Source organism: Urtica dioica, chromosome 5, assembly GCF_054948205.1.
Source record: "Urtica dioica subsp. dioica isolate 48M chromosome 5, U.dioica_male_clone48M_v1_H2, whole genome shotgun sequence".
NCBI classification, from domain to species: Eukaryota; Viridiplantae; Streptophyta; class Magnoliopsida; order Rosales; family Urticaceae; genus Urtica; species Urtica dioica.
Window position 1 is genome coordinate 34374747 of NC_142760.1, and position 14511 is coordinate 34389257.

General features: G+C 40.5%; 1 pseudogene; it reads right to left on the reverse strand.

Moving 5' to 3' along the window:
• Window positions 1-9144: 9144 nt before the first annotated feature.
• LOC149398050 (uncharacterized) lies at window positions 9145-14249 on the reverse strand (annotated as a pseudogene).
• Between the last annotated feature and the right edge of the window lie 262 nt (window positions 14250-14511).

The following is a 14511-nucleotide window of genomic DNA, read 5'->3' on the forward strand; positions in this document are numbered from 1 at the left end:
TCCTCGAGACGAGTTCATTCCTCGAGTCGAGTTCGAGTCCACGAGTCGACTAATACTCCTCGTGCCGACTCTTCACGTGACTCCTCGTGCAGGCTCTACATGAGTCCTCGAGTTGAGTCCCGAGTCCACAAGTCGACTGATACTCCTCGTGCAGGCTCTACGTGAGTCCTCGAGTTGAGTCCCGAGTCCGCGCTCGCCGCCCAGCTCGTGAGCCGAAAGGCCGCGAGTTTCAAATGGGTTTCAAAGGATTGCGTCCGCCGGGCGTATCTGGTCTAGCCAGCGTCCACGGGAAGCCTTGCCACGCAAATGTGGCACCGCGCTCGCTGCCCAGCTTGTGCGCCGAAAGACAGCGAGTTTCAAATGGGTTTCAAAGGCTTGCGTCCGCAGGGTGTACCTGGTCTAGCCAACGTCCGCAGGAAACTCGGTCACACAAACGTGACACCGAGGCCCCCCGAGGCCCAAGCCGTGCAAATCGATCACGCCTTCATTGATAGGTCGAGAAAATAAGCCACGCACGATCAACTCGAAACAAAAGTCGTCTCTCGCGACGCACAAAGGTCGTCCCTCGTGACACACAATAAGTCGTCCCTCGCGGCGCACAAAAGCCGTCCCTTGCGACGCACAAAGGCCGTCCCCTCGTGACGCAGAATAAGTCATCTCTCGCGGCGCACAAAAGCCGTCCCTTGCGACGCACAAAGGTCGTCGCCTCGTGACGCACAATAAGTCGTCCCTCGCGGCGCACAAAAGTCGTCCCTCGCGACACACAAATGCCGTCCCTCACGACGCAATAAAGCCGTCCCTCACGACGCAATAAAGCCATCCTTCGTGACGCACAAAGGTCGTCACTCGCGACGCGCAAAGGCCGTTCCCCATGACGCAAACCCGGGAGCGTTCATCCCGCATCCGCATAAAAGCGCAGATTTTGAGTTTCCACTCGACCTACGCTCGACCGCAAACTCGGGGGGCTAATGTTGTCGGTCCATTCCGGGTCGACGGAGCCCGCGGGCGTCCACGGGGTCCCATGGCCAAGGGGCCAAAGATCGGCCTGGCGAGCTCGACCTCGGCCTCAGCTCGACCTCAGCTCGACCTCGGCCTCAGGTCGACCTCAGCTCGACCTCGGCCTGGCGAGCTCGACCCCGGACTCAGCTCGACTTCAGCTCGACCTCGGCCTGGCGAGCTCGACCCCGGCCTGATGAGCTCGACCTCGACCTCGGCTTGGCGAGCTCGACCCCGGCCTGATGAGCTCGACCCCGGCCTAATGAGCACGACCTCGGCCTCAGCTCGACTTCGCATCCCTCGGCCTGACGAGCTCGACCTCGGCCTCAGCTCGACCTCGGCCTGGTGAGCTCGACCTGAGCCTGATGAGCTCGACCTCGGCCTCAGCTCGACCTCGGCCTGACGAGCTCGACCTCAACCTCAGCTCGACCTCAGCTTGACGAGCTCGACCTCGGCCTCAGCTCGACCTCGTCCTGACGAGCTCGACCTCGGCCATTGGCCGACTCTAGAGTCTTCCCTCGGCCATTGGCCGACTCTAGAGTCTTCCCTCGGCCATGGCCGGCTCTAGAGTCATCCCTCGGCCATTGGCCGACTCTAGAGTCTTCCCTCGGCAATTGGCCGACTCTAGAGTCTTCCCTCGGCCATGGCCGGCTCTAAGGTCTTCCCTCGGCCATCGGCCGACTCTAGAGTCTTCCCTCGGCCATGGCCGGCTCTAAGGTCTTCCCTCGGCCATTGGCCGACTCTAGAGTCTTCCCTCGGCCAAGGGGTTCCTCAAACACCCATTGGTCGCCTATAAATACAGGGGTCCCTCCCTTGACCCAGGTAATCCATTCTTGAGTACTGAAGCGCTGCCGAACTCATACCTCGCTCGTTTCTCTCAAGTCTCGGCCTCTAAACACCTAAACCCTCTATATTCCACCTCAATCCTACTAATGTTGAGCGTCGGAGAGGAAATCAGAGGAACTCCCTCTGCTTTCCCTTGGTAGTTCACACCTCTTTTCTTATACTTTCAGGTGCCTGGACGAGATTAACACCACCAACAGCTAAGGGACGACTTGGGATATCAAGTCCGACACGTTCGAGCCGAAGTGAGACCACTTGGTCTGGCCTTGGGTTTGACCACTTTGGGCTCCTAAATCGTTGTTCGAAAAACTGCGACAACAACATATCTTTCCGAGGGAAGGTTCAAAGGCTTTGCCTACCTATCCTATACTGGTATTGACCGTAGAATCTATCAACACATCGAGTCGTGTCTTTATAATTGTCGTCTCAATTTCATTCATGTGGAGGATTGTTGGAATAAAGTTAATAAATTTTATTTATTAACATGTGGTTGGCTGATTTGTGGCAACAATTCCACTCATCGGAATTGGATATTTGTTTGCCAAAATCGGACCCAAGGTGAATGAGAAAGTGACGAGCTGTGAGGTCGAGCTGGACAAAGTGACTAAGTCATTTCAGCTCGACTGGACGAACTCGACTGGCGAGCTCGACTAGGTAGCTCGACTGGCGAGCTCAACTGAGTAGCTCGACTGGGTAGGTCGACTGGACGAAGTGACTAAGTCATTCCAGTTCGACCAGGCTAGGTCAACTGGACGAAGTGACGAAGTCATTCCAGCTCGACAGGGCGAGGCCAACGTACTCGAAGTGACGACGTTATTCTGGACGAGCTCGACTGGGGCGAGCTCGACCAGACGAACTGGACGAGCTCGACCAGGTGAATTGGACGAGCTCGACCAGACGAAGTGGTGACGAAGTCATTCCAGCTCGACTGGACGAGCTCGACCAGACGAGGTGACGAGCTCGACTGGACGAGCTCGTCTGGACGAGCTCGACCAGACGAGGTGAAGAACTGTACGTTTGAAAATTAAAGCCAACGTTTTGTGGGCTTTAAATCAATGGTTTTTGAGCTTTTAATGCGCATTATGGTTGAGTAATAATGTCATTAAGGCTGAAAAACGTTGGATGATTTCGCATGGTTTGAATTCAGAACGTTGAGTTAAATGCATGGCTGTTATAACCTGCGTTAAATGCCTTTAAGGCTGAGCGTTTGTGAACTTCAACCGAGATAGCCCAGCCATGGCCTATATAAAGAGGCTTCATCTCTCATTCAGATACATATAGAGAACATACGAATTCCAGAAGTATTCCCCACTGTTCCCGTGTTCCCTTCTCTCCCAGAAATATCTTTTTCTGTTTGTCGTGGTGGTAGTTTCGCACAGGTTCTAGTTCGCCGAGAGAGTCAAGTGGATTGGTGCTAAGCTTGTCTCTGCAAGTCGTTGTATCCTGGGAGGCTTTCGCTCACGTGTTCCAGCATCCGTGGGAGGGCGATAAAAAGCTTCAAGGAGACCGTCAAACGGGCCTCGGCTTTTTCCGATTTGTTTTTTCTCCGGTTCAAAGTTCAAAGGTTTAACCGGGTTTTTTTTTTGTTATCTTTTTACGTGTAATTTTTTCATGCAACTTGTCTTTTATTTTACGTTAATATTATTTGTAATATTGCTAACATTTATAACCACAACAAACAGCCATTTTAAAACTACTCATGTGTTTCGTGGTATAATTAAATTAATTTGTAACGTCTCAGAAAAAACAACGTATGTTACATTGATGTAAACAAAATGTGATGCATGGCAACTTGTTGGTTCGGATGAACAATTCCACTTGTAATTATTCTCGTCTCTCACTGAATTATATCTCTAGCTGAAGGACTTTGGAAAATACCCAGTATATATATATATCTAAAAAAAGTATAAGCTTTCGTATTTCAGATGAAATACCTGTTTGTTGACGCATCATTTTTAATCTTCAGTAACTCTTATTTCATGAGGCAAAATAATAAATATATACCCTGAAGTTTGATCAAATTTTACGCTTTGTCTGAGCGTTAACTAATATCACTCTCTTAAATTTTTTCAGTAAAAGTATCATAGCTTAAGATATTTTGTGAAATTTCTTCAAGCTAGGGATAGTTGAGATAATATTTTCTAAAATATTTATGGTTTATTATAGTCTATTGTGAAATATATTAATTTGAACCAATGTATGAAAGCGTTTCGTATTATTGAAAAAAATATGAACAAAAACCAAAACTTTACATTACAGAATAAAAAAAAAAACATGTTTTTGTTTTCTTCTCACAACAAGTCTAATGGTATACTAAGATTTTTTTTTTCTTCTACTTTTGAACATGTTTTTTCGAAGTAAAACAAGAGTTTAAAGAAAGTGTTTATTCCATATCATAAATGTTTTAATATTTGAAATAATCGCATGTGCATTGTTTTCTATATATGACTCAAATGGTTTACTAAACTCAAACAATTTGTCATACATCAAAGTAGTATTAATGTCAAATAGTTCTCAATGAATTGATATTATATTCTATGCCCATTGCTTGAATTGTATTTAATATTATATATGTATACTGCAAGGAACATCGTTAAGAGCTCGTTTTCTCTCATGTGACAACAACACTTATAATTTACGTGATCATACGTAGTTACGTACCACATCCTCAACTTGCATTTCCATTTTTTCAACATTACTAGCCTAAATACCTAAAGACGTTGATCTTCTTGAGGACGAAGTCGATGAGTATTTTTAATGTATTTATTATTCGTGTAATTTTGTTATAACATCTGGCAGCGGCGGCTCAGGTAACGTTTTGAGATTTCGATTTTGTTATACCCACTTACATTTAAAATAGGGTTATTAAGTTATATAGTCACACGGTTATAGTGAATTGAATTGAGATATAGTCCACTTTTCGTGAATTTCTTGTAAATAGCCAAGTTAACTTATTAACAGATTAATAAAAAACTTATTTAATCCAGCCAAATATGTAAAAAGGGTAATTAATAGGTTGCCACGTATGCAAGTTGGCTATTATTTAATCCAGCCAAATATGTAAAAAAGGGTAATTAATAGGCTGCCACGTATGCAAGTTGGCTATTTACAAAGTATTTACAGAAGGTTGGCTAATTTACAATTCTTATAGTTTAGGTGGCTTACGTAGCCAATTTTTTGTTTAAAATATATAATATTTATATTATTATTGTCAGACGAAAATCGGACAACGTGGAAGACTTCGAGAGATTCGATCCAAAGTCGGACTAAGTGATCGTGCTCGAGCCGAGTTGTAGTAACTCGAAAGTTACGAGTTTTCTCTCAGAATTCAAGAAAGTTCGGTTAGACTTCTACTTATACAGCGTGAAGACATTTCTTCAACATGTTCAATGGACCACGATTGGTTGCATCTCTCCACCTTCTTTAGAGGTTTTCTGAAAAGGCTTGATTTGCTCTATCTTTATTGTGCATATTGTATACGAATTGGGCTATTATCTGCATTTACGTTAATTACGTTAACGATAGATCTTTTTCGTTCTAGGTCTTTTATGTTTGTTGTTTCAAGAAGGTCTATTGTTGTAACTGCGAGTGTTATACCTATTATCTATTCGATTGGTTCCGACTCCTTTCCAAAAAAAAAAAAAAAAAACCAAACAAAAGTTGCCGTATACTACATTTTGCTTACACCAATTTAACACACCTTGTTTTTCCTAAGACATTCACAATCTTAATTTTATTATAAAAAGAGGAGAGAGTGATTTTCAACTTCTAGTCTCTTTATATATTTTATTCTTACTTTGATAAAGTGGTACACTTTTTATCTTCTTCGTGTAAAAGTTTTTAAATTTTTTCTGAGAGGGTTTGGCTTGGAGGTTTAGTAGTTTTCTGTTTTTCTAGTTTCTTAAATCTCGTTGTATTTTGTTTATTTCTCCATGATATTTCTGCTTTTGTCTCTTTTGGAGTCGGAATAGTCGTCGTCCAACATCCCGCGCTGCGCCAGTGTCAACGCAAGGCACGCGCGCGCCTTACCTTCTCCCAGTCCGACTTAATGGGCTCTACTCCCAACCACTATAAACACCCGTCTCCTCAGAGGAAAAAAAAAAGGTACACAGTTCTCTCTAAATGCAATCACTCGATTCCATAGTCGTGAAACGCTGCCGAGGACCCTCCGCACATAATTTCACTGTAATCGAGCCTGGTGTTCTCAAATATTCTCAAAGAATAATGGCACCCCCATCTCACACACATTGCAATCAGACTAATGTTGAGCGTCGGAGCGTGCGCCAGATGCACTGTCTCCGCGCCCCTTTAAACTTATTTTCTTCTTCTTCTTCTTACTCTCAGGTCTGAAGCCGTGCAGTGGGACCTGGCGTTCCCTCGTCTCGGCAAGTTTGGTGTGAGATTTTACAACGATTCTTTATCGGAGACTGATTTCATTACGCGCATGCTCTCGGCTTCACCAATTTTGGACGAGATTTCCATTAAGATCTCTTCCTTCATCTCCACCAAAAATTTTGAGCTTCTGTTGTTTGGCTAGTGGCAATGGCATCCTACATTCTTATATGATTGTTTGCACGTCACATGGCTCTGCATTAGATGTTTTACTTTCATAGGTTAGACTCCCGCTTACTGAGTCAATCGACTCATAGTTTTATGACCCTTGGTAATGTAGATAAGTGAAAAGCTTGTAAGCGGAAAACGAGATTGAAGATCGAGACCGAGCGCGTATTGCCTTGAGCTATGGGCTATGGGGTTTCTTAACCGGGGGTTGGTATCTTTTGTTAAAATGTTCCGGAATGTATTTGTATAGGAGTCGCTATAAGACTCTAAGTTATAAAAGCGAAAAATTTCCCCGGATCTTCGCAAACTATTTTAATATATAAAAGTATTATGATCTCTTGTTTAATATGTATGATATGAGAGTTGATCGGTCGCGGCTCGATCGTGGGCGAGTTGTTGCTCGCGGGTCGTGACTTTCTGTCTGGTGTTCACGCACAATTTGACTTTGTGTACTAGGTAATGGAGACTGTGGAGCTTTAATCGGCTAATTGCCATCGCACTCTCATCGATACAGATGAAGCTCTGACCATCTGTCAGAGAAAAAAGAAGACAATTTTCCGCGATGTGAAGAAGCGTTTCCGTGACAAAAAGACAAGATACAACTCCCGATTTAGAAATCTGTGTGGCGGCAAACGAGATGTGACGCTGGCTAATAAGCCGAATGCGTTGACTGCCGATTGATGAGTGGACATCCGTGACTGATAGGATGGAATCCGATGACTTCAAGGTAACAATTATCATACATTTTTTTTGCAGATAATATTATTACAAGTTGGATCTTTGATGCTCAATCTGACACGTCTGTGATAAAAAGGCACAAGTTCTTAGGAACTTGCAAAGCCATATTATCAACGACATGTCAGATAGATCATAGAGGATCCGAGAAATGAAAGAGAAAACCTCCATGAGGTGAATTTTCTAACTTGTAATAATATTCTTTTGCAGAAAAAGTCCAAACTAAACAAAGTCAACCATGAAAAAAAGACCACACAAAGTTGGCAAGGACAGTGTCTTTTGCTCGATCAACGTAATTTTTAATTAAAAATATAATTTATTCAACTTATTTAATAAGTATATTAATGCTCGGACAGCTTGCCGCGTGGGAGAAATTCCATCAAACCACTCGGGGGGAATAGACTATGGTTGGTGCTGGAGAGTACTATGTAACGTTAATTTAATTTTCACTACTGCTTCATGTTTTTGTAACTATCGTATGCATACCCAGATTGTAGATCAGTTAGCTGATATACGACGGCAAGCTCAGGCGTGAGACGAATCCCGAAACCCACATTCTATGGAGGAGGCTGTGATGTCTATTGTTCTCGGCACGCGACGTGACTGGGCTACATGGATATGACCATTGATCCCAACATTGGATTAGCTCGAAGCCCGAGCTCACAACATCGAGATAGTATCCTTATCAGCTCGAGCCAAGGAGCCCGCGGACAACGAAGAGATGTCATCACTATGAGGAGCAGTGAAAGATCTAGTTGGTGCGTATGACATCCTGTCTAGGCATAATGCTAGCCGATCGACCCGGACCTTGCGTCGAGGTTGAGCCAAATTGTGAGCTGCTATGGGTCGTCGTCATTGAGGATAGGGATCGTAGCCGCGAGCCTGGCGCCAGACGACATGGACTAAATGGAAGATGCGTATTACTATGTTTCTGTTTATTTCGTTTAGATTTTTTAACGATGAAACTAAATTTGTAATTTGTGCTTAATTATATATCAATAAATTGGCTACCTAAGCCACTTAAATTATAGGAATTGTAAATTAGCCAAACTTTGGTAAATACTTTGTAAATAGCCAACTTGCATACGTGGCAGCCTATTAACTACCTATTTTTTACATGTTTGGCTGGATTAAATAAGTCTTTTACTAATCTGTTAATAAGTCAATTTGGCTATTTACAAGAAATTAACCAAATGTGGGCTATATCCTAATTCACTATAGCCGTGTGGCTATATAACTTAATAACCCATTATATATTTCGTTATGAATGAATTTTTTTATTTCATGTTTTTTTTTCAGATTAAATTAAATGAAATAGAAATAATAATATATATTTTTTTAAAAGCATAGGCATTAGAAGCGACAATCCGCGTCTAATGTCGCTTATAAAGATTTCCCGCGAAATGGCGGGAAAACATTAGAAGCGATATATCACTTCTAATGTCGCTCCTAAACTGTTCCCCCCAATTCGCAAGAGCCGTTTAGCGCGCTATATTTTTACACTTAGAAGCAACAGTGGAGGCGACAAGTCGCTTCTAAATTTGTCACTTCTAATATTAGAAGTGACTTTAGAACCGAATTTTTAGAAGCGACTTTGTCGCTTCTAATAGTAAAACAGAAGCAACTTTTGTTGCTTGTTAAGGCATTATTTTAGTAGTGATATTCTTGAGACTTGCATTTGGATGTTGAATTCAACGGAGTTGTTAACGGCCGAGACTTGTATGTATGTTTAATCTTTGACCCACCATGGGGCGGAGACGGAGGAAGGGTATATGTTGAGGCTGAGTATCATCATCTTCGACAGGTTGACCAGTGATTTGCTCATAAATCGCCTTGCTCATTTTGTTCATTTATCTCTATAAACAACTTACCACAATTCGTAGACACTACTAATTTTAGTAGAATAAATAGGAAAATAATATTTAGCTTGATCATACCTAACGTGCTTGGATCCTTTTAATCTTTCGGCCAATTGTTGCATCAGAGATTGCCTCATTATCGTCTTTGTCCTCAAAGGTATGAGCTTCTTTTGCGGTATTGGCTACAAAGCTTAATCTCGTCATCTATGTCCTTAGGCTCTTCAACGTCATCGCCTTCAACATCTTTTGGATAGACAACTTTTGTCGTCTGCATTTGAAGCAAGTCATAAAAATCACTCTCCGACTGCCTTGGTCTGAGCATGACCAACACACCCAACTACATTTTGAAAACACAACAAAAAATTCAAATTATAACCGAACTAATAGACTACCAAACAATGTAATGACATGAGAGCGAGTAATACATAAAATATTTTTAACGAGATACTTCTTGACATCGATTCTCGTAACTATTTTTTGTTTATCCAGAAATGCATCCTTGGAACTCAAGGCCCAAGACAAGTAGCGAATATTGGACCCATCTCGGGGATAGCCTCATAGGCAATAATGAATGGCATGCATATTTTCGGTCATGTTGTACTTGGCCTTCTTCTGGTTGATATATGGGTTTGCCAATTTCTTTATGCACTTCTCGTTATGGTGATTCATGTTCACCGAGAGCACCATAAACATGTCTACCCAGCTTATCTGACCCCAACCCGTGCTAAAGAAGAACGAAATGTCTTCAACAATGCTCAGTCACTTCTAAAGGATGTTATTTGAGCTCTCTCTGCCAAGATGATAGTCCTTGACGAAGACCACAAGACCGAGCTTGAACCTATCCTCATGATCAATACAAGTCAAGAACGTCGTAAGTAAATTTGGATACTTAAAGCTTGTCACCATTTAAGTATTCCTGTTGTAACTTCTTCCTGAATGAGCGCTCATGCTGATCATCCTCTGACGGTCCAACTTTCATGCTCATTCATATGATTAACGCATACTTGAGTCATCAAAATCTGGCTACATTACTCCCAATTCCAAAGTTGATTTCATCATAGTTAGTTGGATTCGTTTTCTGTATGAGAACGGTGTGAAGCAGTACGGTTGAGAAATCGAGATTGAGACCCGTTAAAAAGTGTTTGAAAGGAGTCCCGATGAGTCGCTCTATGAGTTTCATCACCTCGAATTTTGACTTCACCACACTCAAAGCCGTGCTCCCATTATACGTGATCCGACCAGTAAAATTGTCCCCATCCTCCACAAGAAACTGTAAACGTTGTCAAAGTATCAAAAAGGCACAGAGTTAGTCATTTTGCTCAAAATCTATAATAATCATTACAGAAATATCAAACTGTTGCACATGGGTCTTGGAATGATGACGTAGGAAGAATAATGCGAGGTCCCAAATTGAAATGCTTGTTATTATTTTTTTCTTTCAAACAATAAGAAAAAATAATTAAGAAATATTTACAGCTATATCTCGAGCACAGGTTTAGGTTCGGCCTCAATGGGAAAATAAAACGGAGCCAGAGACTTAGATTTTTGTTTATCTCTCACGATAATAATATCGCGGGGTTTGCATCGATCCTGATTCGACATTAAAACCAATTGAATTGTTCCTACGGATCTATGTTGTATCCTTTATTCTTTAAGCAAATAAAAAGTATTCCATGCTTATATGTTGTATCCTTTATTTTTTAAGCAAATAAAAAGTATTCCATGCTTATACCTTGTATCCTTTATTTTTTTTTTTAAGCAAAACTATAATCCTTTTCATAACATAATGGAGAATCCGCGGAAATTACATGGATAATGTATGAACATTCAAGAATCCATCTAAATTGGTACGCTGTATAAAGGCTTTGCGAGCTAATAGGTGAGCCACTTTATTCCCTCCGTGAGTGTGAATGTATATGAGCTGACATGTACACCATTACAGTCCAGTGTTATGTCGATGACGTGGACGAATGGTTAAGTTAGTTACACCACTTGCAAGTGGTTGTATTAATGTATATAAACTCTGTTACGCTCCCCATCTAAGAACAACAACTGCAAAAGATGAAAAGTATTTTATTTTGCCAAGTAAATAGAATTAGAATTAATGACGATTTTTCTTTTGAAGTATATGGCGATTTTAACAACCTTTCCCGAAACTTTAAAAATTGTGGTTTCACTTTAAAGCTTAGATTTAAAAACAAAAAAAAGTTGTCCTTATATAAAGTTTTCGGTTAAAAAAAGTAAAAAAAAAAAAAAATGAACATGTGCATGTCACGTGATGACTAAATTAGAGGAAATTATAATTATATCATTTCTCATTAAAAAGTCGATATTAAATTTTATTCAAAAAAAAAAAAGTCGATATTAAATTAATACCCATTATAAAAAAAAAAATTAAAAATCTATCTTTCTCTCGCTCTCTCTCATTTTTACAATTAGTCTCTGAATCTGTAAGACATTTAAGCACAATTTATGTTGAATTTTATGCAACAACATTACAATCCAACAACAACGAAGAGCCTTCGAGCCTTCAATGAATTCCGGGCTTTTTATGTTCTTCGTTTAGACCAAGCGATCTGGTTTCAATTTGTTACTATAGATTCTATCGAGGAGGAATCAAAATCGGACTCGTCTTCGCCAAAAAATAAATCCTCCACCAGCGAACAGTTCCCACAAGTCATCAATCGTGATTGGCTCCTAGAAACCTTGTCACAACTTTTTTTTTTAATTTTTTAATTTTGTTTTATTTAAAAGAGTACTAAAATACCTTTGTATCAAAATCAATAAACAACTGTAGGCTTTTTTGACGAATAATTTTACGGAATGACCAAAAGAAATCTGAGGTCTAAGCTGAAAAGGAAGAAACGGCAATTTTTAGATTTTCGAGACACGGATGTTAAAATCGCTATAGTTAGAGGGAGTCTTTGTAGAAATAACTTTATAATGGATTTTTTTTTTTACATCATTAGGCTCATAGGTAAACAATTTGCATGGCTAACTCTCCCCTTTAATGAAATAAATCAAATGCCTATCATACATTTTTCTAAAAATAATGTAAAATAAAAATAGCAATCAGATCTCTTTATTATATTATATTTATATTTAAAAAAAAAACGAATTTGACCTAAAAAAATATTTTTTTCATAAGCATTTCATCATCTCTAATGGAAACTACTCACCCTAGTCAAATCCAACTTTTTTCATTAGTCTTTCATCTTCTTTAATTGAAATCTTACCCTAATCATCCTTTCCAACTTCAAAATTCGTGAGAAAGAACTCAAGGTTTCCATTGTTGAGCTGAACAAGTTGAAATCAAACACTTGTAAGTTAATCTCAAATTTCTTGCTTCAAATCTCTTATTTATGGAATATTTATATTACTAAGTAAGTATTCTGTAGTTGAAAGTTTAAGAGTACAAAAAAAAATATTTGTAACCAAGTAGCCAATTTGAATAGAGGCAATTAAAATAAGGGTAATTTAGCAAAATAGCCAACTCAAACGTTGAGAATTGCTAAATAGCCAAGGTTTTGTAAATAATAGGTAAATAGCCACTTGGATGACGTGGACCAATCAGATTATTTTTTAATTCCGGAGATTGTCCTTTTAGATTTGAATCCGGAAATGATTTGAATTTTGAATTGTTCAGGATTCCCAAAAATTGAATTTTGAATTGTTTCAGAATTCCCTAAATTAAGTGTGAACATAATTTGGGGTTTAATTTTGTTTCCTTATATGTAACAATTGAAATTTACGTGGGTGTTTTATTGTTATTTTGTTTCCTTATATATTAAACGTTATTTATTTCTTATTTACTGAATCCGAGTATACATTCTTTCCTTATTAGATATAATAATTTTTGGACTTTACATATTCTGCAGTAAATACATGTAAATAATCTCCTAAATACATGTAAATACACGTAAATAATCTCGTTATTTGTTTCAGAATTCCCTAAATTAAGTGTGAACATAATTTGAGGTTTAATTTCGTTTCCTTATATGTAGCAACTGAAATTTACGTGGGTGTTTTATTGTTATTTTGTTTCATTATATATTAGACATTATTTATTTCTTATTTACTGAATCCGAGTATACATTCTTTCCTTATTAGATATAACAGTTTTTGGACTTTACATACTCTGCAGTAAATACATGTAAATAATCGATTGGGCAGGAAGAAATTTGGGCATTTTAGTAAACTTACATGTGTAATTAAAATCTGCTGGCTATTTACCTAATATTTACAAAACTTTGGCTATTTAGCAATTCTCAACGTTTGAGTTGGCTATTTTGCTAATTATTTGTTAAAATAATAGCCAAACTATTAGTTTTATTAAGAGAATGGCCCACATTATTTTAGATTCCAAAATTACCTTTTCTAGCCCAACGCTTTCTATTCTTGCCTCGCCACAGATCCTTTTGCCTCTGAGAGCCGATCTCAATGATCTCGACCAGGACTAGAATTCCGTCATCTTCAACCAGAGCCGCCTTGGCTTCCGGCACCGAAACCACCACGCTCAGGACGTACGCCGATTTATCTACCATGTTTGATCCCGAATCCCCCATTAGCTCGAGCAGAGGCTTCATGATCCCGGCTTAAACGGATCTGATCTATTCTCCTTAAGAGCACAGAGAGAACAACGCCGTCGAGACGTCTTTCTTTCCCCGGAATCCGCCACCGACGAGGAGGTCCACCAGCATCGGAATCGCTCCCGATCGTCCGATCACGACTTTGTTCTCTTCCTTATGAGACAGCCGGAGAAGCGCGCAGTCTGCATTCTCCTTCGCCGTCGAAGTTCCCAATCGTAGCGTGCGAATGAGCGGCTTGATCTCTCCGGCATCCGCGATTCGGTCTTTATTTTCGTCGCAGAGCGAGACGTTGAGAATCTCCATCAGGCCGTACTCTTGGAGCTGGAGATCAGGCGACGAGAGGAGTGCCACCAGAGGCTTCACCGCGCCGGCGTTCGTAATCTTCAGACGATTCTCCGGCTTGTTCTTCGTGAGAAGCCTGATCTCCATCGCCGCTTGCTTCTGATCCTTGACGGAGCCTGATTCCAGGTCCGCGACCAGTTGCATAATTAGTTCATCGGAGTTATCAGCGACGCAGGCGAGAAGGAGCCTCCGATTCTGGTTCGTCGCCGGTGAAAACTCGCCGATCTATTGTGTTGCAGTCGCTGGAGGCGGAGGAAGATGAATCTCTGCCGCAGAGGCTGCTCAAATCGCTGAAGTTCCTCTCCATATAGGTGAAGCTTGAGGGATTGATATTCTTCGTCGCATATAGGTGAAATCCCTCGCTTGCTTTTCCTTTTCTTTTCTTTCAATCTACAGAAGTACCAAGAAACCTAGTTGAACTATAGCATCGGAAATCAGATAAAATCAACTTTATTTTGAAGCTTTGACTTGAGTTTTTAGAAGGAAAGAGAAAAACTAATTAAGTGAAGAGAAGAATAGAATCAATTTATATCAAGCCTGAGAGTCTCTTTCGCTACACTTGCATAGAACAAACAAATCGGACCGAT